Source organism: Dromaius novaehollandiae, chromosome W (genome assembly GCF_036370855.1).
Source record: "Dromaius novaehollandiae isolate bDroNov1 chromosome W, bDroNov1.hap1, whole genome shotgun sequence".
Classification (NCBI taxonomy): Eukaryota; Metazoa; Chordata; class Aves; order Casuariiformes; family Dromaiidae; genus Dromaius; species Dromaius novaehollandiae.
Window position 1 is genome coordinate 21441312 of NC_088130.1, and position 27829 is coordinate 21469140.

At 39.6% G+C, this 27829-nt stretch overlaps 1 long non-coding RNA gene across 2 annotated transcripts in view; it reads left to right on the plus strand.

Moving 5' to 3' along the window:
• Positions 1–13566: 13566 nt before the first annotated feature.
• LOC135324227 (uncharacterized) overlaps positions 13567–27829 on the plus strand; it is a 155463-nt gene continuing 141200 nt past the window's right edge. For both annotated transcript variants that reach the window (XR_010385582.1, XR_010385583.1), the window contains exon 1: positions 13567–13773. This is a non-coding gene — a long non-coding RNA (uncharacterized LOC135324227). The remainder of the gene's footprint in view (positions 13774–27829) is intronic.

The following is a 27829-nucleotide window of genomic DNA, read 5'->3' on the forward strand; positions in this document are numbered from 1 at the left end:
CAATCCTTGGAGCCTTGGCGTCGCTGAGCCTACTTCCCGGGGGAATGAAAGAGAGAGCAGTTGCTGTGCTCTGAAAATCCAAAATGCATCTGATCTTGTATCATGCCCTATAGGAATCAAACTGGAATGTGCTTTTTTCAAATAACAAGAGATACCACATTATATGCTTTCGGAACATTGTATGAACAACTGATAATGATAGTCTGCAGATAACTGCATTGGGAAGCCTAATGCACTTACCATTTCGGAGCTAAATTGCATCAATATGTTTAGTCTTGAATAACTTCATAAAATTATTGCAGAATATTGCTGTCCAGTTGCACATGCAAGTGAAAGGTCAGCCTGAAATGAAATGCTGGATGCCTCCTTTTAACATGACTCTATTTAATAATAGACTAATTTTTTCCACTTTAATTTTTGGACTTCACTATTTGCGAATTAAGAAATAGCCGATGGATATTGCGTATCTAAACAGTTTTATGTTCAAAGCACCAAGGACATATCTGAACTTTGTTCGGTTATCTCTGGAGTTTCAATTCTAAATGGTGAAGAACTAAAGCTACAGGCATGTAAGAAATCTGTTACTTGGTTCCACCAAGTTGAATCAGCTGAATACCCACCAGCTAAATTATGCAGTCCAGTGAAACTGGACCATGTGTTTGCTGATTTAAGTATGTAGACTGACACTGCATTTTATTTCCTTACCTGTGTACAATGGTAGCTCAGTCCCTGGTTGAGGACTGAGTTTTCATGCCAACATCTTTGGTAGATATGCTTTTGGACTGATTTTGGTAATAAAGTTATGAAAAAGCTAATATTTTTGATATTGAAAACTGTTTTTATTTTTGCTTCCTTTTAAATAAAGGTACGGTCCACTGAGGTCTGCAGTACCTAGTGATGGTGCTTTAAAAGATGACATTTTTCTTTGCGTGTCGCCAGTTTGGGCCAGTAAAACAGCAAGGAGTTTCTTCTGACTTGTAATAGGGTATCTGCTTGGAGAAGGCACTGCAAAACTACAGAATATGCCACATCGTGACCTGCAGCAAACTTTGCTCATTTGAGACTTGTGGCCTCTGTCATGCTGTAGACATGCGGATTGCTGCCAAAAGCCACGAATTTTAGAAAAATACAAAGTAAAAATAATGTGAATTAAATTGCATGGTAAGTATTTTGAAAAAATGGGGGGAAAAGCCCTTAGTAGAAAGAGACTAAATAAAGAAGATTAATGGAAAGCAGATAACTGTGATACCCTGTGTTGTCTTACTCAACTTTTAAGGTTTGGTTCTGCTTTGTTAACCAACAAAATACAGAAGACAGCCTTGCAGAGAGATTTTGTGCTGCATGACATAAAAATGTGTCTAATCCAAAATTAGGGTATATTTAGCTCCCCAGCCCAGCCAAAAATTTCTTCGTGGACCTCTCCTTGAATTCAGATGGAAAATTTCCATTGTATCGTGATGCTATTGATGATTCTTTTTCCTCTGCTGAGAAGTTATCTGGTTGAGCACCTTCTTCCAAAGAAAATGTATCTGTGATCCAGTTCTCATTAGCCATGGTTCATACTTTAAGATGAAGAATGAAACAGTTTGAGATACTGATGTCAGTAATGAAATCAGGCTCTACTTTCAATTTGTTTTTAAGAAAAAATGTTAGAGTTTGAGCAACACCAAGTGTTTTCTTTTTCTAAACCTTTTGTTATGAACTAAAGCTTTTTTACACATGCCTTAGTTTTATTGGGAGCATTTAAAAAAACCAGTCCTTGAACCCTGTAAAATAGTTCAGCACTTCAAGATAAATGAAATTATTAGTTGTATAGACTAATTTTGAGAAGCACAAGTGTTCCACAAAACAATCATGAAATTCAGAATGAAAATTGCTCAGAAGAATATTTACCTCAGAATGAAGTTGAAACAGGCAAGTCCCATCTTTCCCCTGAAAAAGTCGTCTCATATTTAGATGGAGAAAACATTTCTATGATTGCTCCCTATTTATAATAGGAAGATAATTATGACTCACACTGGTTTCTTTATCATGCCAAGATGATAGACACACTATAGTGTGTCTTGCCTTCACGGACTGGTGATTCTCAAATGTTTTGGGAGTTTAATACTTATTGATGATTAATGCAGTGAGTGACCAAGTATCAAGGCTGACTTTTACCGATCACATACCAGGTTTTCCACTCTGAACGCAAAGATCCATTTGTAAATGCTGGAGTAAGCTTTTGCCATTTTACACCCTTAGAAGGTGAAGTTTATCCTTTTTCTTGATGATCATATTTTGTGTGTTCCGCTAGAATTTTGCGAAATAAGAACACAAGCGCCATCTTATTCAAATCTTGCATACTCAAGGAGACCAGTGTTTCTATTCATAGTTTCATCTAATTATAGTAGGGAGGAAGAAAAGGATCCTGTTTTTATTCTTACTATTTTTTTTCCTTGCTTGCAGACAATGTTTTCATGTGTTTTGACATTTTATTATCAAATAAAGAAGCTTCATCCACCTATTTTTTCAGCTGTGTACCCAAGAATTAACTTCTCTTGTTATTAGCTGTGAAAGACATTGTGAGAATCCCCAATTGTATGGGAATTCATGGTCAGAGCAAATGTCCAGCTTACATGTTCTCTTGCCTCTAATACCTTTGTTTGAAATCTCCAGAAGAATATTATCATTTCTTCTATTTTTTCAGTTTGCTTAGTTCCCTTTTTAAAATGTTGATCAAACAACTGGAGAGACTTATTTTTTTAAATAACTATTTTTAGTGAGGTTATGCTGAAATGGGAAAGGTTATGGTCATTATCTATTTAAATAACAATGTTGTACTGAACCACTGTTCTTTTTCCTCCCTTTTCCTCTCACTCCCTGTAACAACTATGAAATGGAAAACAGAATCATATTTTCATGTAATATTGGAATTAAGAAAAAGAAAGGTTTTGACAGTCTCTGAAACCTCACTTTTTTATAACTTAAATCTTGAAGGACTCTGGCTCATCAAAGAAATGTTCTTCTATTTTCATCTTTCCTTTGCAACTACTCATTCACAGTAAAATTTTAATGCCAAATATTGCTGAAATTCAATATTAAATCATAAGGAAGACCAAGACTACATTGATTTTGTATTCTGCAAACATTGACAGTGTATGACTTGAGGAAAAAAACAAAACAAACTGTCAGTCAAGCAACAAATTTTACTCTCTTGATTTACCTTATACCAGAGTCCCAAGCACATAGTCCTAACAGCCTCCCTAGCTTTACATAATACCCACTAACTTCCCAAACTAGCTTAGGACCTATCCACTTCCATCCTTGTCTTTCACACCTTACCCTTAATTCTGTTACAAAGCATCTCTATACTTACTAACCACATTTATCTTGTCTCATCCTGCTCTCCTGTTCTGGAGCTGGGAAGCACAGAGAGTCTGATATTCTGGATACCTGTAACTGTGGTGTGCCAGGGAGAGGCTGAATCAACCTGTGTGCCAAAAATGACAAGAGCCCACTCCCAAATACCTGTGTGCAGGCCCCTATAGGGAGTTGGAAGGCAGGTCTAAATACTCCTACCACTGTCTTTCAGGAGAGAGGCATGGCTTTGAAGTCAGGGACCCTTAGAGCTGGAGATGAATCTACTGGAAAAAAAAGTCTTCACTGTTTTCCATGTGGACTCTGTTGTCTTTTAAATTTTCTGCTGAGAGCACTTTTGTGTGGGTTATCTTCAAACACTCCCTGAGCTAGGGAGATGCGGCTGAGAGTAACTGGGGGTTTAAGTGTCTGAAACAGCTCAAGAAAGAGAGGCAGGTATAGGCCAGGTCTAACTGCAGATGCCAGCAGTGCATTTGTCAAGGCAGTAATATTCTCTGTATGATTGGAAATTCAGTGACCTCCTGGAAATACCTATCACTCAGGACTTTTCTTCAAAATGAATGGAAAATGCTGCTTTTGTGCAAGATTCAGCATGAAAAACATCCCTGGGACTCTCCTAGTGGCCACTTGACAGGTAATAGAGGTGCTGCTGGCACTTTCAGACTTGCGCTTCTCCGTAGCTGGTAATGATACAGCAGAGAGATGTGATCATAATGATACGTAAGTGAGAGTAAATTGCCTTTACAGTTTTGCTGGAAAGTAACTGATCTGACCAGCATATGTTGTTTCTGATTGACTTAGAAAGCAGATACATCTCAGAGATGTCCCTTCAATGCAAGAGTCTGAAAGAATAAAAGGAAATGTACTTTACTTCAAAAAAAGCTATAAATCAGCATCTGCTTCCTGTAAACACAGCGTAACCGATACATGTTGCTAAAAGGGACTTCGGGAAGTTAAAAAAGAGTCAGGTTTTCAAATCAGCGTTGGAAAAAGTTGCAGTCAACTCGAGGAAAGAAAGAGAGGGGTAATGTGTGCCTGTAAACAGCAGGTGCCAGGGTGCTCTTGCAAAGGTGATTCTGCTTTTTGCATGCTGGTGAAGAAGCACGAGTGTTAGAGAAGGTCCTGCATGGCACATCTCAAAATTTTCAGAAGCAGAGCTCTGCTTTCTGGACTGGTACAAAACTGAAATGGGGTTATACTGGTGCAGCATCTATGAAATGAAAATTTCTTCTTCCCCCTGCTTGTTACTAGAACTGTCTTCCTCAGAGTTTCCTCTGTTTCTCGTGAGTGGGACTCCAACGTACTTCCCCTTAACCAGGAGGGCGACATTGCCTTTGCTGACTCCAGTGGGACGTTCTCAAGTGGTCTGTTGAAGACTGGTTTGATTGCACGGTAATGCGATCTTTCTTTTTCATTTCTGGCTGCCAAGTGCCTACAGAAGGAGTTAGTGGTACTTTTAAATACTCTCCTAATATCGTTTTCCTTAGAAAATAAGGCCTATAGTTGCTTGGGTGATATTTGTGTGCAGACGTAGTCCAGTTCTGTGAAAAGGAGGGGGAAGTAATCATCAGGGAATCCCTGCATTAAGAAATGTTTCTCTTTACTAATGCAAAGAAGCTTAAACAACTGAATGAATTTTTTCCCCTGATAGACCATGAACTGCACCACTGAACTGCTTCAAACAAATTTGACTAGGAAAATAGGCACACAGAGAAGTCTGCCTGAGATTAATTTTTTTAGCAGAAAACCTTTTCAGTGTTAGATTCTGCTGTTCTTGCATAGAAAAAAATGGAATGCAATATGCTTTCCAAATGCTATGGTATATCTTCGTTCAGTCCAATACACAGAGTTAAGGAGGTTTTCAAGTCAGTTGCATTTCTTTTTTTCTCCTCCTAGGTTTCTAATACTGGAGCTACAGAGAGTATCCTGATTTCAGTCCTTCCCCTCGCATGCAACAGTCAATATTAGTAAACTGCACTTATGATCTATATTAAAAATGGTATTTTACAGTGGCAAAAGGCAATTTTACAAAATCCCTAGATGAATAATGACTTTAAAAACTCAGATAAAATAACAAAGCCTGCCTTCGTCCCAGAAGAGCAAAAGCTCTGATGCACCTACAAAAAATTTCATGAATACAAACAGAAAGATTAATTGCTTCATAGGCTATTTATTAAGTATTTCTGACTGTTCTGGCATGATTATTTCTCTCAAGGCTAAATGCAGTTCAAACGACTGAAAAGAAATACAGCAAAGAATGAGCTCTTGTTTATTCCCTGACATGCTGCCACAGGAATAGGCCTGCAATGTACAGCTAACCCTCCAGATGGCCCTTAGAGCAGGCTGGAGTGATTTGTTGTTGAACAGACCTTCAAGTACGGTCCGATAACGGTTAGATCAGCTCAGATTGCCTCACCTAAGCACCGCTGGGTTACTGAAATACCTGTGTGGCAGAGCTCCTGGAAGAGGCATGGCTTAGTAATGCAAAAGAAGGTGAAGGCAAGGAGTCTGGATCAGCATTGAACCAACACTGCAGATAGGGAGCGATGTACTTCCAACAGTGATGCTGTTGGTCTGATCCTGTGAAGAGAACAGGCAATTTGCCACTGCTGGGTAAAATTCTGACCCCAGTGGAGTTCACAGACTTGTGTGTGCCCAGGATGACCCCTTATTTTTTGTAAAAATTGTATTGACCTTCACGCAGTTGTGAAAAAACAACCGATTTATTCTTGTTTGTTTGAAGAATTATACTCTTCCTTCTTGATTTTTTTCCTGCTTTTTGGTGGTTTTCATTGTGCTGACCTTTTCTTAGAGTGTCTTCATTTTCCCCAGAAATGTTTCTGGGATATTTGATTATAACTTGTGCAGAGTTTGCGCTAATCTTTTAAAGTGTTTTGGGATTAAAAAATGTATTACAGAAGCATAAAATAATATTGTAGTGATAATAGCAGGTTGGAGGAGAATTTAATAGGATAAGAGGTAGCAGCTTTTCCTTTGTTATGCTGGGAGTGTTGCAGTATGAGCTTACTCTTTAGAAAGAACGTGCAAGTAATGAAAGCCATAACAATAATATCTGCCCATGTGCATTTCTGCTGGTAAAGAGAGCATAATTCCTCTGATAGCAACCGTGTGCAAATCTTGCATAGCCTGTAATTATCTGCACAGCTGAAGTAGTCTTGTGCTGGGCTGAATCTTGATCTTACAGCCATTTGTTTTCATCCGAGGCAGAATTTTCCTTTCAGCTCTATGAATAAGGTGATCATGAATGTGTTAGCCTTAAGAGGATATTCTTTTTGCTATGAGATTACATTACACTAACAAAGCAAACTGCCATTATGAGAAAAGAGTTTTGTTTGGTAAAAAAAAAAAAGTTATAAGTCTCTACAAAGATACTGTAAATCTGTATACATTTAGGTGTATGTGTTGTGAGCAAAGATATTTACATGGCGATGTGAAAATGTTGGCGCTTTTTAACTGAGTTCTGCTGTTTTGATTTTTTTTTCTTCCCTTAATCTGTGGCAGATACACATGGAGGCATTGCTGCATCAAATTTCAAATCAGTCTCAGTTTGGACTTCATCTGAAAAATAGCCACAAGAATATCTTTACAACCTGAATAGCTTCACTGAAGCCTCTGAGGCTGCTGGTATTACTCACATGAGTAACTTTGTACTTAAAAGGTTTTCTGCGCCAGCCATTTACCAGCTGACTGTGGATAACGTTAATAGCTGCATAAAGGGGCAGCTACTTAGAAAAAATACAGATGTATTGGATGGGAGAGAAAGCATTGAAGGGCTTGAACGGTTGAGAAAGGGCCTCTTTTGCCCTTCTCCCCTCTACAAGCAGCACTCAGAGCAGTGAACATACCCCTCTCACCAAGTGGGTTGCAGCCACATGGGCTGCTCAGTTCTCTCTTCCAACCCACTTTGACCTTGCAGGGCTGATTTAGGGCTTCTTAGCAATGTAAAAAGGTAATCCTTTTCAAAGACAAACCAAGGACCAAAGCAAATCAAAATCTGTCCCAAAACAAGAATCTGCGATAAATAGCTAGCTGAGAGCTTATAAACTGGGACTCCTGCTTCTGATGCCACTCAGGAGGATGGGAAAGGCAACTTCTGCTGCTGCAGAGACCTTATCTTATCCACCTTGATCCTTCTCATGATTGTAGAGGCAGCAGCAGCTGTAACCAAGCTCTCTGTATTTAACTGTGCAGGTGGGAGGCAGTATGCTGGCTAGCTGTATGGGTGAAGACAAAAGAAAAACTAGCTGGCTGAAGTAGGTATAGAGGTGGGTTACTTGCCCTTACAGAGAGGTGCCTTGAAGCAGTCTCTAATCCTAGTCAGTAGTTTAGTTTGCCTACGCCTGAAGTTGTTATGCAGCTCTGCTGCAAATTAGCAAGTATAGAAATACAGGCTTTTTCAAAATATTAGCGTCCTCTTTTACAGCTCTGTGAATGTGTGCCTGACCTTTGAAATGACTTAGACATTAATTCTTTTGGGACTCCAATGTTGAGGAGTCTGTTTTGGATTTCTGCAAGTTAACATTGCATTAATGATGTTCTGCATAATCACAAGTGTTAATATAATATGTTCTGCATAAAATAAGGCAGAAATATTAGTTGAATGGTATTTTAAGCTAGAAGGTCCAAAATTGATGGCTGTGCAACAGCAGCCTGTATGTAGGCAGAGTTGGCAGAGTTGTGCATGAAAGCAGATTTTGATGTGGGCATGTAAATTCCTTGTTTTGAGCATATGTTGGAGTAGCATAAATGTTAAGGTGCAATGTTCAGTAATCTAGTTTAGGAAAGGCAGATTCAGTTGGTGGATAATGAGGAAGGAGAATTCAGATTCAAAAACATCTTCTCTTCCACCCAGAAAAGCAGTCTGTGTTCTTTGTCATTCATACACTGAGCATATTAGGATTTTAGAAAAAGCACAATTGATGCCTTCAAATGGGGAGGGGAATGTAGCTACTCTAAATCACACTAAAAAGAGAACAGTTGATAGAAAACAGCAATAGATATTGCCAGGGCCATCCTTGCAATGAAAAGCTGTCAAGAATTTCTTAACTCGCACCATTGCCTGTTGCATGTGTATGGTCAAATTAGGAAATCCAAATTACCTTTGAAGAAATCTTCCTGAGTGAGATATTCAGTATTTGGTTCTTGAGGGATTTATCATGATGACATAAAGGTCTGAGATTCATGTTTGCATTAAGACCACATTATATTACTTCAATCCCAAAGTGGGTATAAATGTAATTGTCTTATTCTATTTAATTGCATAAAAGAGAATAGAAAGCCCCTGTCATTTTAAAATATATTTAAATTTTAATCTTTTAAAATCTTTTCCCCTTTCTCCCCTCTGTATATGCATTTCATCCCTTCTCAATCCTGCTAATTTTCTTAATTTTTATATATAACCAGTCCTATTTGGCCTGGGCTGTTTACTGGCTATCTGGTGTTACTTAGTGTACTTTCTAATCCGACTGTTAGCCAGCTGGCAAAGCAGACTTCTCTGATGTTTCCTAAATAATGTGCTCGAAGCAGCTCTGTTCACACAGACGTGTTGTTTTTCAGAATCCTTTTAGCACGTTGATGTGTACATGCTGGTGATGCTGCAGTGTTTCCATATGTATTGGTACGTGTGGGGGGGCTCCTTGGCGTTATCCGGGGCCGTACTGGTTGGAAGCAGTTATCGTTTCAAATGTTCTCCTTTGCTTGCACTGAACGAAGCCGCGTTGGGCTGACGTGCAGCCAGGAGGAGATTAGCTCCCACCGCCAGATCTCTGGCCCCTCTTCCGACCCCCTCCATGAGCGAGACGAGTGACTGACACGCAGCTCAGCTCTGGAAGTGCCACGCAGATAACCCCGTGTATTTCGGTGAACTCCTTTTGATCTCGCTTACTGCTAATCTGCAGAGCTGCATAGCTCCGGGGCTGAGTCATGAGCCGCTCTGCCGCTGCTGCAGCCTCTCGGCAGCCTCGGAGGGCAGGGGAGGCTGGCAGGCAGGGCTGGTGCCCCTGCCGCTCGCCCGCCAAATATGCACCCAGCACCCTCACGCTGTCTTTCATGGGCGGCTTTTTCCGAGAAGCTCCCCCTACGCAAGCTTCCATTTAGGATATCTGAAATGGATAGACAACACTGCTATCTTGTTTTCCCTTCTTGCTATTAATAGCACGTGCAATCAGCACCCTTGGGCATACGGGCTATCGGCATTGTCGTTTTCTAGGGATGCTTGTCATACCTTGCCCTTGGCTCCTTCAGCGATTCTTACCTACTTTAAGGTACGATGGCACTGATTACGGGCTTGCAGGGTGATTGCTCTAGGCCCTAACGTCGTTTTGAAGTGATGTGAACGAAATGAAGAGTACCTTACCCACTCGCTGACTATCTTCTGTTCTGTAAAAGGTGAAATGAAGGCTGTCTTTCTAGCTCAAATTCTGCTGTCCAGTAAAAAGATCAACTCCCTGTATTAACAGCAAGATTTTCAGGCTGGAATTTCCCTGTTGTTGCAGGAAACAGACCAAAGGAATGATGCAGAGCCCAGGAGAAGTATTCAGAGTAGCATTGGAAAAGATCACAGAAGCCTTGACTAGGAATGCTCCAACACTTCATGCTTACTGACTGTGAAGGGCTCTTGGTTTAATGACACGATATTATCCCTGAACAAGTATAGTAATAGGAAAATGCATGGACCTGAGCCTCTGATGCTTTCACTCATGTTGATTTAACAGGTTACATAGACCTTTGAGATCTGTCATGCCAGAGTCAATCTCTGCTCCAATTTATATTCACTTGTATCTGATGGTGATGTTTTGTATACTAAAGGAAATGGAAACAAAATCATTTGGTGTCCAGCGTTCCCGTTATATCCTCAGGTTTTCCTGCCTTTTAGGCAGAATGTATCATAGCTTGAAAGTGCTAAGAATACATTTTCTTAATTTTTAGTTAATAAATCATGCCAAAATTTCAGGATTCTTTCCAATTATTTCTTAGGTTAGTGACAGATAAGATTGTAAATGCAACTTGTTTTGATAAAAAAAGAAAATTAGAATGTTATGATTTATAAATAAAGCTGTCCTTAATCTGAGTTTTTAAATGTCAAATGAAGGAAAAATATAAAAGGTAAAGTTTTCGGAATTCACAAACAGTGCTAATCTGGCTATGCAGCCTTGATAATCCTGCAGGTTTGTGACCTGTATGGAAATTCTGTCAAGCAAGTCAATTAGCAGTCTCCAAACCAAGTAAGAGAGGACAGGAAAACAGCCTTGCCCTCCTCCAGCACTGCTGAAGACAAGAGTCCTGGGTATCCTTTCATCTGATCTGCAAAGTAAAGAACTAGGGTAACACCTCCAGGTCTGCAGATAAAACCTGTGACAGCACTTTGGGGTCTGCAGTTGTTACCTTTAAGTCTCGGGTTGTTTCTAGACTCTTAAGGAGAGGTAAATAGAAGTCTCTGGTATGGCTCAGCTATTGCATGAACAGATTTTCTGAATTCTGTTTATTGTCTGGTATATTATAAGTATGGTGTAAGAAGATTTTGTGTGTGACATGTGACATGCAGTGTAATAATTGATGTGAGATGGACTTACTTAAGAAAGCAATGAGTGTGAGATGAGAGTAAATCATTCTTTGTTGAAGCATAGGCAAGAAAAGTAGGAAGAGGTTTGTGCTAAACTGTAGCCCAAACGTCAGCTGTGGGAGGTAGGTTTTACAGAACGCATTCCCGGTGTTTTAAGTACAGGTTTGCTGTTCATACCAGAGATGTGCAAAAATGAATTATGATTTCATGATGGGATACAAAAATGTGTTAGAGGTAATGAAGAGATGGGTAGTACTTTGGACACTTACGTTGAGGTTGTGTAAGGACCTTTTTTTATTGTGAATCTCTGTGCTGTTCTGGGATGTTGATTGTATCTTGAATACCTTAGTTTTTCAGAATATACTTCTTATTTCTGCTCTGCCTCAGTAAGAAATTTTCCTCAGTAAATAATTGTGTGCATGTATATGTATTTTCAAGCCCATCTTAACAACAGAAAAGCTTCAACCTTTGCTATTCCTCGAGCCAGCTTGAATGCTACTTTTCAGATAATTAGAATTAACAGCCAAACCATGGTGTGTTTTTGTTATATAAAATATATATTATTTCAGAAAAATACTTTAAGTATTATTTCTAAATTTAATGCTTAGTTCTAAAATAAAATGCATTGTAGAATTGCAGAGAGATATCAAAATAAATTTGTTATAAGAAACTTGTTACCGACTTAGGCATCATCCTGTGACTGCTCATGTATTGAGCAGTTTTATGCACATGTAAAATAGTATTACTTCTGTGTGTAAAGTTAAGCCAATGAAGAACTCCTTAACTATGCTGGCACTTTGAGAAAATTATAGCTACAGTGTAAGGGGCAAATTGACAGGAGTTTTGCTTATCACTTATGACAGGCCACTCAGAAGTATCCTGTCATGCTTGAAAGGACCACTTAAAAGTATTCTGTCATTCAAAGAAAAAAAAACAGAAAAAAAATAAAATAACATGTTTGCCTGCTCAAAAAAACCTATTTCTGCTGAGTTTCTTTTACCTGCCTCACATCTCAGTGGAGTGCCTTTTATTCCTGAAGTCTGCATGGTATTAAAACATCTCTGCATCTTACCTAGCATTGACAAGCAGTGATTTTTCTAAGCTTTTTAGAATTTCATCTCAGCTAGAGGACCCAGAACTGTGAGGACAATTCAGAGATGTAGAACTTCATCCCTTCTTTGTTACGTTGTGTGCCAGTGCTTGCCAAATACTCTCCATTTTAATCCTTCCTTATTTTTTAGCTCCTTACCGAATTGTGTGTAAAACAGGAGAGTCTCAAGTGGAATCATGTTAATGCTAAGTAAATGCTGACCATAATGTTGGACTTAAAGAAATATGGAAAAATAACACACTTGGATCTGTGTAAATCCTGGGACAAATTCTCATGTTCAGTATCTTTTCAGTGTTAATTTAAAGGGATCCTCCTTTTGAATAGGAAAACAATTAGCCTTTTGAAAAAAGTTTGTGTAAAAAAGTGCTGTTTTGATTAGGCAGCCTTTTGGATCCACTTTTGTACTTAGTGCGAATGACATAAGTGACTGTTAGGTCAAGGAAGCAGAGTATCAGGATCCCCTGTACAGTTAAAGAGAGTATCTCTTTTCCCATGCGCAAATAAATTTGGGCTGTTAAACTTGAGAAAAGTGCAGTGTATTTTCATCTTTGTTTACTACATTACTTTTCACTTGGGCTCAGAGGAAGGTGGAAAAGTTCTGGCCTACCAGAACATTCACTGGTCCTTGGCCTCCACCCTGACATTTTTTTTGTGGGGGGGATTTTCAGTCTCGTAAAGCAATATGTTTCCTGCCACTTTCTTTCTGGTGAGCTCCCAACCCCCTTTTTTGTTACATGTGTTGTTAGTGTTGTAAGGCCTATCCTGAGATTTAAGGTTAAGAATAAGAAGCATAGAATAGAATGACAGAGTCTGAGAGGTTGGAAAGGGCCTTCAGAGATTGTCCAGCCCAACCTCCCTGCACAAAGCAGGTCAACTAGAGCAGGTTGCCCAGGACTGTGTCCAGTCAGGTTTTGAATATCTCCAAGGATGGAGACTCCACAAACTCTCTGGGCAACTTGTTCCAGTGTTCAACCACCCTCACAGTGAAGAAGTATTTTCTTATATTGAAATTGAATTTTCCGTATTTCAGTTTTTGTCGATTGCCTCTTGTGCTGTCACTGTGCACTGCTGAGATGATGTCTATTGCTTCACCATAGATAATGACAGTGTGGTTGTCACAGTTGTGTGCGTAGTCTTGCACCCATCACATAATCAGAAATGCTAGTATTTTGGTTACATCACTGGTCATGCGATTTGGTGGAGATGTTAGGGAATGTGTCTATCCTTCCTGCCATCATAAAGGGTAACGTGGTCTGCACTGGCCAAAAAGATGTCACCTCTTCATTTAGAGAATATGAGCAGCCTGGCCAATACATTGTTTCCTGTAATAGAGTGGGGGTTTTTTTGTTTGTTTTTGAAATTCTCCAGTATGAGTGAAATGCAACGGTACTGGGTTTGTCTTTGCTACATAAAATTCATTTTTGTGTCACTGTTTGTAAGTGAACAAAAGGTACTTATATGAACAGTGGAAAAATATTAGAAGTATGTTTAGTAGTTTTAAGTATTAGGAAAGAATATTTTTACAAGACATAAATTTTGAGCAAATTGTACACATCAGCATCCCCTTCATATGACTTCTGTCTTCTCTGTTTTTTTTGGATCAGATCAGAGTTTTCATCGTAGGTGAGAAATCTGGCCCAGAGTTGACCACCCAGAGACCACAAGGCCCAATGAGAAGGGACCACCCAAATACTGATTTTCCACTACATTCAAATCAGAGGTAAGTAAATTTAGTGGCACACACTCAGAAGTACATGCTGAGGTCTTGAATTGTTCAGGATGAAGTGGTAGGGCTCATAGTTCATACAGGAAATCTGGTAAAAATACATTGCACAGCTATGTGACTGAAGTTTGAACACGTCACATTTTAATACTGTAGACCTAGGAATATATAAAACGGATGCCAGGACAGCACAAAAAGGTTGTACACTAGAGAGCTGTCAGTTCATATACTTTTACAGGCACTGTGAAAAGTTAACAAAACAAGTGGTTCTTTGTAGAATGGTCATTTTTGTTTCTGCTGCTGTTTGTTTTTTTGGTAGCATATTCTGCAAAGTGGAGTCTGCTGTTACGGTAGCATAAACACAGAACGAAAGTGACTGCTTCCTACCTAAATTGCAGTTTGCTGTTTTAGAGCTCAACACACTCAATTCATTCAAGAATTCAGTGTGCTGTTCTGTTCCATCCCTGTAAAATCTGTATTTTAGAGGTTTTCACATAAGCGAGGAACCAGCTGGTGTCAGGGAAATTATATTTTGGAGTTAGTGTGATGAGGATTCTCATTCCAGGGAAGTTGGTGGGATCCCCTGTGTGTAGGGGATAATAAAAGACTTTGAAATGATAAGCCAGACCCACTGTGGATGAACACCGTGAAAATTTGTAGCTCATTGTAGCTGTTAAGCATTAGCAATGTTATGTATCTTAAGCTTCTGCAGTTAATTTTTCCATTTAATTTACTCTCAGAAACATGGGGCTACTGAACAGCAGAGTTCTTCCCCTCCTCTCTGCAAATGCCTCTTTATACATAGAAAACCTGTGAAGAAGTTTTACTGTATCCCTGCTGCTAAAGGTGATGGACTATTCAGATTTGAAACTTTTTAACCAAAAGATGCCTTGTTCATAGAACTTGTTTTCAACAAAAGTTTCAACCTGGCATATACTATAGAGGTTATTATAGACAACTCTTTCCTGTTTTGGCATCCTGCTAATTACGGGAATCCCTATGCCCAAGTGATGCTGACTTTCCCTAGAATGTTTATGTGGAAGGTGTGTGGTGTTTTTGTAGTTGTGATCATGACTGGTCCATACCCCACGCCGAGAGATACAATGCAAAGACGAAGTGAATTCATTTTCACAGATTTAGGAAGGTTCAGTTTATCCTTCCCTCCATCAGTGACTTGTCTACATAATAATGTTCTTAAGTTTGTTTTTTCTGTGAATTTTTTTCCTATGGATGTTCTGCAGCGGTGTTGTCTTGGGGCAGCATGGCTGCCCTTACGATGCCTTTTTCCTCCAGGAAGTGTGGTGCTTGTAGTCAGCACAGAACACGGAATGAACCTACAGCTGTGCTGACGATTTAAAACTACTTTTTAAATAGTCCAACGTGTATGTAAAGTGTTGTATTTGAAATGCACTTTCAGTGCCGGTCACTTCCAGTGCTCAACAAATAAGTACCGTATCGCTAGCCTGTGACACTGCCAATGGCAGTAGGATATCTAGACTCCGTGGGAATGTGCTCCCAGAGCTCTCAGACTCTGCATTTCATTTCTGTTTTGCTACCAAATATGGTCACATTTGTCTGTGCCATGTAAGACTCACTGTCATGCACACGAATGTTTGTGGTTTTGTTGGGTTTCCTCTTCCCTATAACTCAAGATGAGGAGTTCAGTGCCCCTGAAAACTTATGCAGTATAGGTAAAGAATATACAGAGCTTTATTTCTGAGCAGTATGGCTTATGCCAAGGGTTAGGTATATCCCTAGGTATCCCCTGAGTCAGCAAGTGAACTGTCTTGGCTCCAGCCCTGACCTGGACGGAAGAATAAAAATTTTTGTTTACATGGGTGAAAGGCTGTTAATTTGATTATTAATATTGAACAGATGCAATGCATTGTGTGAAAGAGACCACAAAGAGCAGGCAGAATGAATTTCTGGCAACTGATGCAAATTAAGATTATGGGCTGCAGTCCTGCCTCTACCTAACTAAATATGAATAAAGAATGCAGTAAAAGTAGTTAAAGTATTTGGTTTGCAGAGTCTAATTTTCTTTCCAGTGTCAGCCTCCTTTCAGGCATAAAATTAGGCATTAGATAATGAAACAGAATTTGGGTCACTCTTACTGTACATTAACAGTGGAAGGTTATTACTTTATAAATCTCTTTTCTAATTTTTTAAATCACTTGAGTATAATTTCCATATTCTCATTTTATTCTTTCTCATACTTTATCTTCACAGTTTCTTGATTTTTTTTGGGGGGGGGGCAGATTCTTACGAGTGCTGCTGTAATTTAGGTATCTCTTAGTATTTCAACAAAATGCTGTTTTGGAGATATTCAGACTTATTTACCCGGAGATGGAGTTTGGCCTTTAAGGATCCTATTTTTATTTGTTTTATTTGAATTACAGAAAATGTTCAAAGACTCCAGTTGAATTATGTCTCTATTGTCCAAAGCAGTCTGTGTTCTCATCCTAAGGGACAGATCCTGCTTTCAAAAGGATGATGGTTGATTTTGTTGATTTTTTTTTTTTCGTTTTTCTCTGCACGAGGAGGTACAGTACATACATATAGCCAGGAAAGATATTCAAAAATATTGAAACTATTGGAAAGGAAATAAAATATTCCACTTTTCCTCAATATTCCTATATTTTTTGTTAAATTTCTCTCTCTTGTAGTCCAGTAGGTACTTAGATTGTCTTGAGACTGTTGAACACAGATCATCCATGTATGTATTACCACATGCAAATACAGATTCTTGGATCTTCTGACTTCCGCGTGTGATGAGCTTATTATTAATTCCATTACTTTAAACTGTTTGTCTTGAAGGCATTTCCATAGCTATCACCCTGTTTAGTGAACTAGTGTGCAGTAGCATATAGCAATGTCAAAGAAAGACATACAGATTCTGAATATTTCTTTTTTCAGAAATCTTTTTCTATATAGGGTTCTAAGTGCAATTGGCAAGTCAGAAGGCTACACAGGACCTTATCTATTGTGAATATTTTTGCAGAATTAGCTTATTCAGAGATCTGTGAATACAGCTCAGGAGAATAATATGGAACATACAGAATGATAGACAGTGCGGGGGAAGCAATCTTTCCTACCCAGCTGTCTGCCATGTATTGGATATATATTTTCTCTTAGATGACATGAGGAATAGAACCTGAAAGTCATTGTATGCTCTTCTTACCAATCTGCAGTACCATTTCTGGTAAAATTTTATAGTAATTATAGACTACTTCTAGTCAATGTACTGCTTTGTCCACTTTCTCAGTGCGGCATGAGTGGAAGATTTTTTTCTCACTAGGAAACAGAGCCAGTCCACATGAGGACCACTGATTCCTTGCTGACTCTTCATTGGACTCAAACTCTTTTATTTTGTGACTAATGAGTCTGTTGGTATTTATATAACAATGTGGCAGTGTTCTTCAGGGAAACTACTCTGCTTCAGAAGTCCTACTCTTTCTTTGCCTAAGCAGATCTAAGATACGAGTCAGAGAGGTAGGATGGACTATGTGGTTGTTTTGTAGGCGGCTTTGGCAAAGTGAAATTAAGCGTTTCTGTAGGAGTTTTGTGGTATTTATACCATATGCTTGTTGATATCTTTGAATATTTCTTTCCCCCAGATTTCTTTTCTGTGGTTCCATGGTAGTCTAGGGATTGTGATCATTCTGGCAATCGCTGTTCCTGATTGGAGTGGTGTTGACTTTGCAGGAAGACATCCAAGAACTCTGCAGATGGTGATAAGGGTTGCTCCCTGCTGATGAGACCCAGACACGATCAGGAAAGCAACCTATGTCTACCATGTGGAGAAAAAAAAAAAATAACTGCAAAAATAACGCAAACCCTAGCTGGTTGTTTAGGCTGATGTCAGGGATACAGATTTTATAAAAATAGTCAGCCTGTCAGATCCACTCCATTTCTGCCAGGTTCTGCGATGCCACTTGATGCAGCTAACAGGCAGAAAAAAATAGTATTGCTGTCCCCCGTACATGCAGATGATGGTCAGGTTCATAGGCACCACAAATGTCTACATAGACTATTGCAAAAATTAGTACTGACTCAAAATTTGATGCTGTCTTGAGGACTTCTGTCACTAAGCCAAGCTTCCTCTCCAAGTTAAGCCTATGTAAAGATAAGCATTCATTATTGCATGCCTGCATTTTGCATGGCTCTGTATATGCCTGAATACACACCGTGGTTAAATGTCTAGCTGTCTGCAAGGACACAAGGAGGGGCATTTCTGAATATAATGTAAGAGTTATTTGCTGCACAAAGGTAGGTTTTCAGCAGTTAGTTTGCTTCTAAGAGTTTTGATGTACAAAACTCTGGTGTTTCTTTCATCACACTGGCCAAAAAAGTCAATCTATATTTAGAAGTGCCCAAGCTGCCATGTTCACATGTAGATACAAATTTTGAGCTACAGTTCAGTTTTGTACCATTTGATGTTTTTTGACCGTCGGCTTAAAAAACAAAGGCTTTTATGTTTTTAATTAAAAATACCTCTGAAAGGTATTAAAAACACCTAAACTTAGCTGTGTTTTTTTCCTTCATTGAAACTTTTCATATCATTAATTACTTTTGCTGTTTTGTTCTAACAAAACACAAATAATACACTATTTCATTTAGGTTCCTGGCTGCTCTATGGGTGCATGGGGAAAAAATAACTCACATAAATATGTCCTGTGGATTCTTAATCTGTGAGGTTTATAAGCATGCGTAGCAGCCACATTGATGTGCTGAGGTACCGAACTGTCAAGGTTCTTTGTGCGTGAAATCCCCCGTCTCCCACCTCAGGCTGGGGGCCTTTTGCCGGTGAGCTGAAGTTCTACCAGTGCAGCAATCAAAACGCCTACGGATGTTCTGAAAACATCTGCTACCTGTTCTGGTCAGAGATGACCCTGAAAACTGCGTAAGGTTAGATTCCAAATCAAATCTGGTTCTAATTTCTGTCTTTCCTATCTGGAGTGTGTCATATGAATGAGTGTGCAGATAACTGGTATCATGGCTTTCTGGTCCACCACTGGAATCTATAGACTACCTCATGCTATCCTGTAGCCTACAGATATTGCAAATCATACAGAAGAAGTAGGTGACAGATCTCTTTGGGGAGCTATACACAAATGTAAAATAATAGGAGAGGCATTTTCTATTTCTGTGACTCCACAAGCAGATAGTTTAGCTCCTATACCGTTACTGTGAAGAAAATGGCTCAGAATGTCTAGAAATCTTCTAAAAAACTCCCTGCAAGTTGTTCTGTATTGCATTTCTGAGTTCTAGGAGAATGGAATCATCTTTTCAAAATTTGTAGCCTTGCAGAGCCATGCTGGAACAGAAATCAACATTTTTGCATATTGAATGTCTGCTTCTGCATCAGGACTGAATAATGCTGCTTCTTGGCACCGCTAAACAAACAGGGTTTTTTAAATTTTGTAAGAAGAACTTCTAAACAAGAAGGGGGAAATATTTCCTTAGTACTTGATATTAAAAAAGTGACAGCTGTCATAAGCTTCTCAGAGCTTTGAAAAAGCTGGAACTAAAACGTGTGAAGAGTCACACGTATAAAAAATTGTTTCTGCTGTCTACACAAGGATTTTGCCTCTAAATCACATTTATAACAAGGAAAAAACAGGATACTGAAATATAGATACATAAAAATTAACAATACACACTTTTAAAAGTTGTGTATTCTTTTTTATATACAGATTCACAGACTTGAAACTTTATAAAATCCCACCAACTGAATAACACTAATAATTACAACCCCCATGCCTGCAGGACAATTAAATTTCCTGTGTCTAGGACTGCATTTGTATATTAAATAGTTAATATAGTATACATATATATGCTACAGTGTTGTTTATTATTCTTCGGCTAAACTGCACCAGAGACTTTAAAGAAAGCAAGCTCTAGAGTTGTAGAGGACAAGTCCTGCTTACATCAATGCCCTGTTTAGCACTGGTGCGCTACACAAGGCACAAGAGAGTATCCCTTCCTGCATCTCCTGAGAAAGTATCCGTTTGCTAAGTCATCTCTAAATGAATCTTCAGAATTCATGAACTTTTATTAAAGCTGTCTCTGCTTAATACTGCTTCCACTTCTGTCTGGATGGGACTTGGATTCCTTGTTGCTACCGTTCATTTAGAATAAGCGTGCTCAGTGGCTCACACTGCTGCCTGGGAGGAAAAAAAAAGAAAAAAAAAAGCCTGTCTGAGAGCTGGCTTTGATCTAGGATGAAGGCTTCCCTACTGTGGCTCAGCAGGTAGCAGGCTGCCCCTCCTGCTCACTTGAGATTTTTAAAGTATCTTATCTCCCACAATGATTTCTTTGTCTTTGCTTTTCAACAGAGTCTCTTTATTGAATCCACAAGAGAAGAAAAGCTTAGATGAATCAGGAAAAGGAAGGCATCTTTTCCTCTGGGTACTGTACGTTTCCACTTTTGTGAGGCTCTGCTCCATCCTTTCCAGTGCAACAGCATTTCATAATAAAAACATTCAATGCACTGTGTGAAGCTTCCTTTCTTCTCACTGCTACAAACCCCTTTGTTGGCTATAAAGATCTCAAGTGCGCATAAAGATCACAAAGTGCAGCGCAGTGCTCTTTGGATATAATACCTTGTTCCTGAAAGCATGTAATGTCTTGGATGTAATACCTTGTTCCTATTCAGCTGTGTTAGCATGGCACTGTGCCCAAGCTAAGGGGTCTTGCAGCTTGAGGAAAAAACTATGCTACAGCAGCTATCCTGCGTTGACTTCTGAAGCCAGCGTGGCTTTCACTCACTCTGTCACTTATGCTTTGCTCCGCTGTGGGATGCAGACATGACTTACGTGATTCTCTTCTTTCTGGAAGCTTCTAGCTAGAACTGTTCTTCTGCTTATTGAGGAGAAATCAGCAATATTAAATCTTTAAAAGTGTAGAAATCTTGTTTTTCCTTTCTGCCTTTCTCTCGTGCTATTGCAGTAAGATCATAATATGTTTCAGTCTTCTTTCACTCTGTCTTTTGCTGTGCCTTAAATATGGAAGTACTCCAGTGCATGTCACATTCACATTGGATTTCCCAGGTGAGGTCTTAGGCTCAAATGAGGCAAAACTCTGTATGTTTTCAAGTTTATTAGAAGCCAAAATCCAAAATATAGCTTTGAAGGATGAAACTTTGTGAACTAACCCAGAAAAGTACAGAATCTTCCTGGGTTCATGGTAGGTCAGTTTTACATGGGATGCTAGACTATTACAATGTGTAGCATCAATGTTTTATGATAGGAAAATGAATAAGCATTTCTAATATCTTGGTACTAGTACCTTGCCTCCCATCCTGAGATTTCATGCTGTATTTCAAATGTTAAGAAGCCTACAGCAATGCCGTAAAGATAGATAACATTAACAATGAAGGAACTGGGGCCAAAGGGGCTCAGTGTTGTGCTCAGGATTGTACTTACGCTTGTGGAGCCAGGAATACACCCACTCTTGCACCTTACAGAAATACCTTCCATTCTTTCTGCCTTCCTCATAAGAATTATGTTGCTTTCTCTTCAGGATAATTATCAGTAGAAAAGATATTACTACAGCTATACAGCTAAGGTCTAATTAGAACCAATAATATTAGGAGATTTGTAATTAAACAGATACATTTTTATCTTTTAAGAATTTTGTCTATCCTATTGCAATCCTGTGGATTGCAAATGATTGTGTATGCCTTTTACCTTGTAATATCAGAATCTGGCAGTTTCCTTGCCTGTAAGAGTTAGAACTTGAAATCAGATCCAAATTGCTATTTTGGCAAGATTTCCTTAATGTGCACTTTCCTTGCTTTGCAAACTTGCTGCTGATAAGCCAGCAGATGTACTGCAAGCAGCATTGTAGGATGACAGCATGAATGCTGTATAATACACTTGTTTTTTTCTCCTCACTTTTCTTATTCTTTTCTCCTCCTCCAGCAAATTTGCTCTGAGGCATTCTTGGAAAAGTGCCCATCCAGAAATATAAACTCTTCTGAAATTCTCAGCCTTTGATTTCTGATACCCTTTTCATGGAGTAGTTGAATTAGAAAGGATTCCCAAAGCAATTTTTGTGGACAACGTAGCTGGAGAAGGCAGGGCGGGGCAGGCAGAAGATCCCTGGAGATGTGAAGGCCGGAGTATAAAAAAGGCTATTTGTATTCTGTGTGACTACTCCAGGTAATATAAATTGTACTAGAGAGAAAGAACAATGCAAATCGTTCTTCTAGTTCATTTACTTGTTTATTCCATTGTGCATTCGTCTTTTCTATCCACTGTCTTCTACATCTGTCCTTGGATAAGGTTTGGGGTACTGCTCCTGCTCTATTTAATTTTGTCAGCTACACACTTAAACTACAAGTAAAGAAAGGAAGTATAAGGTCTGTTGGTAGGGGAGTTGTTAATGGACTCCAGTGCCAAAGGGATGTAGTAAGTTTTGGCGTTTGCAGCAATAACATCTACGTATGTGCTGCTCCCATAGGACCAGCTCAGTGGAAAACCACCTTGTTTACATCCATACCCTCAAGGCTAATCCATGCAGACTTTATGGCACACTGCAGGGTACTCTTAGAAAATGTCTCTCCCACAGGGCCTTGGCTAAGTCTATCTAATGTGTGTTTCTTCCCCAACTTGTCTGCCCCAACTCTTCTGCTTTTGGCTCCTCTGTGTAGAATACTGACTGACTTGTGCCACAAGTCCACCAGCACCTTGTGGCAAAAGAGGAAGGAGATGTGGGACCATGGACTCGGACCCTTCCCTGCCTCTCCCTATTAGCCAGATGCCCTCTCCCATGGAAGACATGCTTGCTTGGGAGTCGGCTGCACTCAGCAGGCCCCAGAAAGATGGCCTAAGCCACTGCGCTGCAAGTGTGATAGTAAAGTGTTTCAGGGATCAACAGTCTGGCAACTTAGATTGTTCTCCAGAGCACCTTGTCAGGAGACAAAACACCTGTAAAAGGGATACACGCTTGTTCTATATCAGGAAAAAGTGTATTATTACTGTGCAGGACAAAAGTAAAATTTCTTTTCCCATTTTCAGGGGTTCTGAGCAAAGAACAGGATGCCTCAACATCCTGCCATCATTTAGAAGTCACAAGAGACAGAGGAGACTGTTTCCTGTCTTACTATATAACCTAATTTGGCGTCTAAATTGATAATATGAGGGTTGTGTGTCCAAGCAGCTGCCTTTCCTAGGTGACACACAGCAGCCCCACAAGTGCTCTTAACCTCTCCTGAAGTTTGTCCCCATCCTTCATTTTTGCAGAACTGAAGTTATGTGGGATCTGGCTTTTGGAATCCTTCGATGCAGGTTTGGTGTGGACTTTCCTCAGACATACACCTGGCAGTGAGCCATTGCCATATGCACTCTGAACCCATCCTGATTCAAGAGGGAACATTATTCAAATTATTTTCAGGATAAAGGGAACCTGTAGCTCCTTCATGCAGAGATATTTGTTGGAAAAATGCAGGGAGAGATGCTCAGGATTCTCTCTCCCTCTCTTTCTTTCTCTCTATCTTGACTGCTATGTGAATGCTTTGGAGATGTCCCTGGACAAGGATGGGTGAGTGTCCTGCTTTAGTAGCAAATTGTATTAGGCAAGGATTCAACTGGCCCAGTTCCTGGCGTACAGTGATGGTTGTGAAACGGATAGAGAGAGATTCTCAGTATGAGGCCAGTGCCAAGCCTGCCCCCTCCCTTCCTCCCTCTCTGCCTGCCTTCATCCAGCAGATACCATGCAGGCCAACCCTCTGGCCCTGAAAAGCCATCTCACACAAGAGTGTCAGCCTCGCTGCCCAGTTCTTACTGGGAAGTGGACTTTGGGTGACTGAGATTGGCAGACAGCAGATCTGACTGAGAGGGTAGTCCGTTGTAGATGTGAACATGTTGCTATGGGCCATTAAGTGGATAGGTGGGCTGGGGGGCAAAGGAAGTAGGACCATAATGTCCCATGGGCCTATTATTCTTGCTATTGTATTACACTAGGACAGCCTAAATGGCTCTGAAATGTGTTTCTGTGGGCTCACAGATGAATGGCTGCCCAAGTTGTGTGGGATCTGTGGGGCCACGAGCCAGCTCTGTCATAGGGTGTGGCTTGGTGAACTTGGATTGCTTCTGGCAAGGACTTTCCTGGGTATCAGACTGTCCAGAGTGCCTGAGGTCTATATGGACCTTCATATTTCCCCTGGCAGTCCAACTGGGTCACCATTTCCCCAGCATGCCTGGTGTGCTCCAGTGCCATGACAATGTGAATGAGGATTTGGCCTTGAGAGGACCAAATGGCTGCTGAGACTGCAGTTGCTGTGCAGTGCAGATGCAGCCATACAGACGACAGTGCAGCGTAAGGATACTTTGAACATTGGTGACTCCATCTAGCCTTTAGAAAACCATCCTGAGCTCCCTGTGAGGGGTAGAAGTAGGAGCAGATACGTTTGGGTTCATCTTGGCTGTTCTTCCAATGCGATTTTCTTAGATCTTTCTCTTGCTGAGAAAACGTAACACAAACAGAAAATGGGGTAAGATTCTGCAGAAGTGAATTTTAAAAATGCATTTTGGGTATAGACTCTCTTCATATCCTAAAATAATACTAGTTCACCAGACCATGTCTCACCTCCAGCTGGCAGTTAGGACTCCAGTATCCTGTTGTTTTAGAAGTGTGATTGCCTTGTTTGTCTCTATTCCCTCGCCTGATGAACCAGTGACCCCATCACGTTGTTTCATGTCACAGTCCTGTAAATGAACGATTGTACCACTCAGCTGTGAGCTGTTCACAGGACAGCTGCAGACAGAGAAAGAAAGAGAGTAAGACAACATGCTTGCCTTTTTTTTTTTTTTTTTAAGTTACAGCTGGTTTGGGGTACATTCGTATCTTGGTAATTGGGAAATCTAATTAGACATCCTGGAGTCCTGATGAAGTGGCTTTTACATTTAGAAGAGATTTTGAGAATAATCATCTGTAAAGACTTGGGACCCATGTTCCATTTACATGTGCAGTTTCTATGGTTGTACAAGTAAGTGCTATAATTGCCTGTAGGAATTCAGTAAATGTTTGCCCAAATGGAAGAAATTACAAATACTTCCTAACATTCAGTTCTCATGTCCCTGAATTTAGAATTAGGGAGACAGCTGACATTAAATACTATACTTGAGTTGAAATGCAAGAACAGAAATGACATTCTCTTCACTTAATCTCTGTCTCTTTCGGCAACTTCTGTATCAATAGACTGAAACTTAAAATTTTCTGGCTATTGAACACCTGGTTAACCACCACAGAAATCCTTAGTAATGACTGAGTATGTCCCATTACATGGAATATATGCTAATTTTGTTCCCATTAAGCAGCATTCGTTGCTATTGCCTCTCATTAGGTAAATAATTTCTGAGGGAGATATACTAATTAAGTGTTTTTCCTCATTATATATTTCATGATTAAGTGGAGTTTACGATATTTACAACAGTGTAAGTCAAACTATTCAGAACTAACCATGCTGATATTTATAGCAATAGAACATAGAGAGAAATTGCTTATGATTCAGTGTTCTTCGTTACTAATTTTGAAGGGTATTTTTAGTTCTCTTAGAGGTGCTTTCATTCCTGTAATGAATAAAATTATCCCTAAGTTGATAAAGTGTTTTGGGATTCTCTGGAAAGTAAACCCTTTCATAAGTTTTAAATGCCATTGTTATTTCAGTTCTCTGAGCTCTCTATTGCTGTCTAGCAGCTGATTTGGATATTTATAATAATAATAATAACCTGTCTGCTTTAGCGCTTTATTGCCACATAAAGCTTTTTGATGCAAGACTATGGCAATCAGTTGGAACACTTAGGCTTGGAATAGATTTTTGTTAAATCTTATGGCAGCTTATTCTCTGCCAGCACTACCAGCTTTTTATTCCTTCTTGAATATAAACCAGTTTTTAATTTCTTGTTTGCATTTTCTTAGAGGTGCATAAAGTATTAATATCCTATTTGTAGCTCATAGAATTTTATTAAATATTAGCTTTTATACACAGCTTTACTTCCAGCACATCAAGTTCCTGTGTCACATGGATGAGCCTACCAAGATTAAAATGTTTCTGTGGTTATCATTTGGGCCTGGGTAAATACCATACCAATTAAAATAACTTCTGTTAGAAGCAAAGAGTGGTAGAAATAATAGAAAATTAGCCACTGAAGACAGAGAATCTTGACTTTGTCATACAACAGACAGCACTGTGATATCTCATGTACTAGGGATCAGGAAAGAGTGCAGTTTCCTTTCATCGCAACAGTTCAGACTGTTGCTGCAGCAGTTTTCAAACCATGCAGTTTTGTTATGGATCTCCTGCTGTTTTGGCAATTTTAATTTAATTTAAATGTTTTGTTATTCCTGATTTCTTCTTTCACATTGCAAAAGGATTTGATCTTAGACAAAATGCTTGTCTTGCAGGACCGTGGACAAGGTAAATGCCTTTTTCCTTCCTACTTGTTCTCCATCATGTGGGCCCTTCATTGTGCCTTTGCTCTGTTCCTTCAAATCTCTGTACCCTATGAAGCAAGCAGAGGCTCAGAGGCCAGACAGCTTGTTCTGCTTTTGTTCCTCTCTTGAATACCTGAAGCTATCACCACCCAGCCTGTTCTTCTCCTTGTAGTCATTACTTTCTTATTAAGGCAGAAGCAATTAAATTATTCTCTTTCTGTCCTTCACTCCATCCTCAGTCACACAAGAATCGAGGGAGCTGCTTGTGTAGCTAACATTTCTGTGTGCTCTTGCGAGGTGGATGAGCTGTTTCTCGGATCGCTGAAACTGAGACTGTTGAATGTTTCTGAGAAAGCAAATGTGGTTTGGCAAGGATCGTCCATTTACAAGTGCTCCCAGCGAGCTGCCAAAGTCCTCACAAAAGTTCTGGGTTCCCATCTCTGGGAGAAACCCAGGAGGTCCGAGCACGCGCTTTTGAGTTCTGGGGTCCTTCTTGCAAGTGCATCCCAGAGCTTCGCTATTTGCATACAAAACAGCACAACTCAGCACAAGTAGAGTAGATATAACGTGATGTCCTATGATTCAATATCAGTCAGTCAATTCTGGCTTCCTTGGGGAGACTGTAAAATATTGGAAATATTTTTAGTCTAAAGTAGAGAAATCACATTTCTCTAACCCCCACCCCATACACACTTTTCCCTTCAAGTCCCAGAATTGTCAATCAGAGTTTTAAAACGTGTATGCAGGATATGAAATAGGCTTATCATGTGCAGGTTATCCAGGGAACCAGAGGACTAAGTATTCCCATTAGTGCTGCCCAGAACAGAGTACATAGTCAGGGTCAAGCAGCTCCTGCATTCCAGTGCATAGATTTGGCATTCCTTGATTGCTGTCATTGATCTTTTCTTTACTCTTTTATAATAAAAGAGTGCTGAAAATGTTTTATTTCAATAAAGGGGGATTTCTTGACTTAGTGGCAAGAAAGTGACCTAAACTTGTGGGACAAATAATTGGTATTCATTTCCATGACTAAATGAGATAAGGAGAACCAGGGATTAGGAATGTCACAGATCAGCAAATTGACCTGGGGATAGCTTTCTAAGGTTTTTTTACATATACCATTCTCAATAACTGAAAAAAATGCATTTCAGAAAGAGTCTTAATGTGTTCTCAATAAAGTCTCAAACTTTTCTTTTTTCTCTCACCATTTGGCTTCTCCAAAAAGTTTGGAATGGAGGAGACTGAATTATATCTTAGTGCAGTCTCTGTGCACAGGAGAGAAAAAAGAAACTGCAAAACCAATCAGTGTATGTAGGGGAGGTAGAGAAGGGTTTGTGTGAGTTTATTAGGTAAGTCATTGACTTTCCATTGCATGTTGATGTTTTCTTACTTGAAATCCTACTCTAGTTTTGTTTGGCTATTGGAAATGCCATTCTTAATACTCTTGGATAAGACTGATCAGCTTAAAAGAAAAAGTATTGCTTAAGTACAAACTAACTCTAATTTAATTTCAGGGCCAGCTGCACTGTAGCAAGTGCCCCAAGTTAGCTTCCCTCTTTGGCATTGTTCGTATGGAAGGTGTTTTAACGTGCAGTCATAAAATTTTATTTCT